We start from the raw sequence: 3,622 nt of genomic DNA, 5'->3' as shown, positions 1-3,622 counted from the left end.
CATCCGTTTCCTCTTATCGCCTCCCACGGAACGGGGGGCGGGGGGACCTTCGGCTTCCCACGGGAGACCTGGAAACGGGCCGGCGGGTCCGGAAGGAAACCCACGGGGCCGGGCCCTACCCCGGGTGAACTTCCCTCTTTTCGATAGCCGAGAAAGGCAGTCTTTCCCTGCTTGTGTTTCCCAACTCCCGGGGCCGGAGCCTGGCGTTTATCAGTCGATCATCGGGAAGGAACCTCTGTTTATTACTCTATTTATTGATGATGATGGCATTTGTTAGGCGCTTACTATGTGCAAAGCACCGTTCTAAGCGCTGGGGGGGATACAAAGTGATCAGGTGGTCCCGCGTGGGGCTCACAGTCACCATCCCCGTTTTCCAGATGAGGCAACTGAGGCTCAGAGAAGTGGAGTGACTTGCCCAAGGTCACACAGCAGACATGTGAGCCCACTGTTGGGTAGGGACCATCTCTGTATGTTGCCAACTTGTACTTCCCAAGCGCTTAGTACAGTGCTCTGCACACAGTAAGCGCTCAATAAATACGATTGAAGGAAGGAAGGAAGAAAGGAAGGAAACTCACAGGGCCGGGCCCTACCCCAGTTAAACTTCCCTCTTTTCGATAACCGAGAAAGGCAGTCTTTCCCTGCTTGTGTTTCCCAAATCCCAGGGCCGGAGCCTGGCGTTTATCAGTCGATCATCGGCAAGGAAGCTCTGTTTATTACTCTATTTATTGATGACGATGGCATCTGTTAGGCGCTTACTATGTGCAAAGCACCGTTCCAAGCGCTGGGGGGGATACAGAGCGATCAGGTGGTCCCGCGTGGGGCTCACAGTCGTCCTCCCCGTTTTACAGATGAGGCAACTGAGGCTCCGAGAAGTTAAGTGACTTGCCCGAGGTCACACAGCAGACATGTGGCGGAGGCGGGATACGAACCCATGACCTCTGACTCCAAAGCCCGGGCTCTTTCCACTGAGCCACGCTGTATTTATTATTACTTATTATTACTCTATTTTACTTGCACATATTTATTCTATTTATTTTATTCTGTTAATTTGTTTTGTTGTCTGTCTCCCCCTCCTAGACTGTGAGCCCACTGTTGGGTAGGGACCGTCTCTGTATGTTGCCAACTTGTACTTCCCAAGCGCTTAGTTCAGTGCACACAGTAAGCGCTCAATAAATAGGAAGGAAAGAAAGAAAGAAGGAAAGAAAGAAAGAAAGAAGGAAAGAAAGAAAGAAGGAAAGAAAGAAAGAAAAGTAAGAAAGAAAGAAAGAAAGAAAAAGAAACTCATAGGGCCAGGCCCTATCCCAGTTAAACTTCCCTCTTTTCCATAGCCGAGAAAGGCAGTCTTTCCCTGCTTGTGTTTCCCAAATCCCGGGGCCGGAGCCTGGCGTTTATCAGTCGATCATCGGGAAGGAAGCTCTGTTTATTACTCTATTTCTTGATGACGATGGCATCTGTTAGGAGCTTACTATGTGCAAAGCACCGTTCTAAGCGCTGGGGGGATACAGAGTGATCAGGTGGTCCTGCGTGGGGATCACAGTCATCATCCCCGTTTTACAGGTAAGGCAACTGAGGCTCCGAGAAGTTAAGTGACTTGCCCGAGGTCACACAGCAGACATGTGGCAGAGGCGGGATACGAACCCATGACCTCTGACTCCAAAGCCCGGGCTCTTTCCACTGAGCCACGCTGTATTTATTATTGCTTATTATTACTCTATTTTACTTGCACATATTTATTCTATTTATTTTATTCTGTTAATTTGTTTTGTTGTCTGTCTCCCCCTCCTAGACTGTGAGCCCACTGTTGGGTAGGGACCATCTCTGTATGTTGCCAACTTGTACTTCCCAAGCGCTTAGTTCAGTGCACACAGTAAGCGCTCAATAAATAGGAAGGAAAGAAAGAAAGAAGGAAAGAAAGAAAGAAAGAAGGAAAGAAAGAAAGAAGGAAAGAAAGAAAGAAAAGTAAGAAAGAAAGAAAAAGAAACTCATAGGGCCAGGCCCTACCCCAGTTAAACTTCCCTCTTTTCCATAGCCGAGAAAGGCAGTCTTTCCCTGCTTGTGTTTCCCAAATCCCGGGGCCGGAGCCTGGCGTTTATCAGTCGATCATCGGGAAGGAAGCTCTGTTTATTACTCTATTTCTTGATGACGATGGCATCTGTTAGGAGCTTACTATGTGCAAAGCACCGTTCTAAGCGCTGGGGGGATACAGAGTGATCAGGTGGTCCTGCGTGGGGATCACAGTCATCATCCCCGTTTTACAGGTAAGGCAACTGAGGCTCCGAGAAGTTAAGTGACTTGCCCGAGGTCACACAGCAGACATGTGGCAGAGGCGGGATACGAACCCATGACCTCTGACTCCAAAGCCCGGGCTCTTTCCACTGAGCCACGCTGTATTTATTATTACTTATTATTACTCTATTTTACTTGCACATATTTATTCTATTTATTTTATTCTGTTAATTTGTTTTGTTGTCTGTCTCCCCCTCCTAGACTGTGAGCCCACTGTTGGGTAGGGACCATCTCTGTATGTTGCCAACTTGTACTTCCCAAGCGCTTAGTTCAGTGCACACAGTAAGCGCTCAATAAATAGGAAGGAAAGAAAGGAAAGAAAGAAAGAAAGAAGGAAAGAAAGAAAGAAAGAAGGAAAGAAAGAAGGAAAGAAAGAAAGAAGGAAAGAAAGAAAGAAAGAAAAAGAGAAAGAGAATGAAAGAAAGAAAGAAAGAAAGAAAAGTAAGAAAGAAAGAAAGAAAGAAAAAGAAACTCATAGGGCCAGGCCCTACCCCAGTTAAACTTCCCTCTTTTCCATAGCCGAGAAAGGCAGTCTTTCCCTGCTTGTGTTTCCCAAATCCTGGGGCCGGAGCCTGGCGTTTTTCAGTCGATCATCGGGAAGGAACCTCTGTTTATTACTCTATTTATTGATGACGATGGCATCTGTTAGGCACTTAATATGTGCAAAGCACCGTTCTAAGCGCTGGGGGGATGCAGAGTGATCAGGTGGTCCCGCGTGGGGCTCACAGTCATCATCCCCGTTTTACAGGTGAGGCGACTGAGGCTCCGAGAAGTTAAGTGGCTCGCCCGAGGTCACACAGCAGACATGTGTCGGAGGCGGGATACGAACCCATGACCTCTGACTCCAAAGCCCGGGCTCTTTCCACTGAGCCACGCTGTATTGATTATTACTCTATTACTCTATTTTACTTGTACATATTTATTCTATTTACTTTATTCTGTTAATTTGTTTTGTTCTCTGTCTCCCCCTTCTAGACTGTGAGCCCACTGTTGGGTAGGGACCGTCTCTAGATGTTGCCAACTTGTACTTCCCAAGCGCTTAGCGCAGTGCTCTGCACACAGTAAGCGCTCAATAAATACGATTGAATGAATGAATGAATTTATTAAGCGCTTACTATGTGCAAAGCACTGTTCTAAGCGCTGGGGAGGCTACAGGGTGATCAGGTGGTCCCACGGGGGCCTCACAGTCTTAATCCCCATTTTACAGATGAGGTCACCGAGACACAGAGATGTTAAGTGACTTGCCCAGAGTCACCCAGCTGACCATTGGCGGAGCCGGGATTTGAACCCATGACCTCTGACTCCAAAGCCTGACTCCTCTTGTCCACTGAGGAGA

The sequence above is a fragment of the Tachyglossus aculeatus genome, chromosome 22, assembly GCF_015852505.1.
Source record: "Tachyglossus aculeatus isolate mTacAcu1 chromosome 22, mTacAcu1.pri, whole genome shotgun sequence".
Taxonomy (NCBI): Eukaryota; Metazoa; Chordata; class Mammalia; order Monotremata; family Tachyglossidae; genus Tachyglossus; species Tachyglossus aculeatus.
This window is presented reverse-complemented; position numbering follows the sequence as displayed.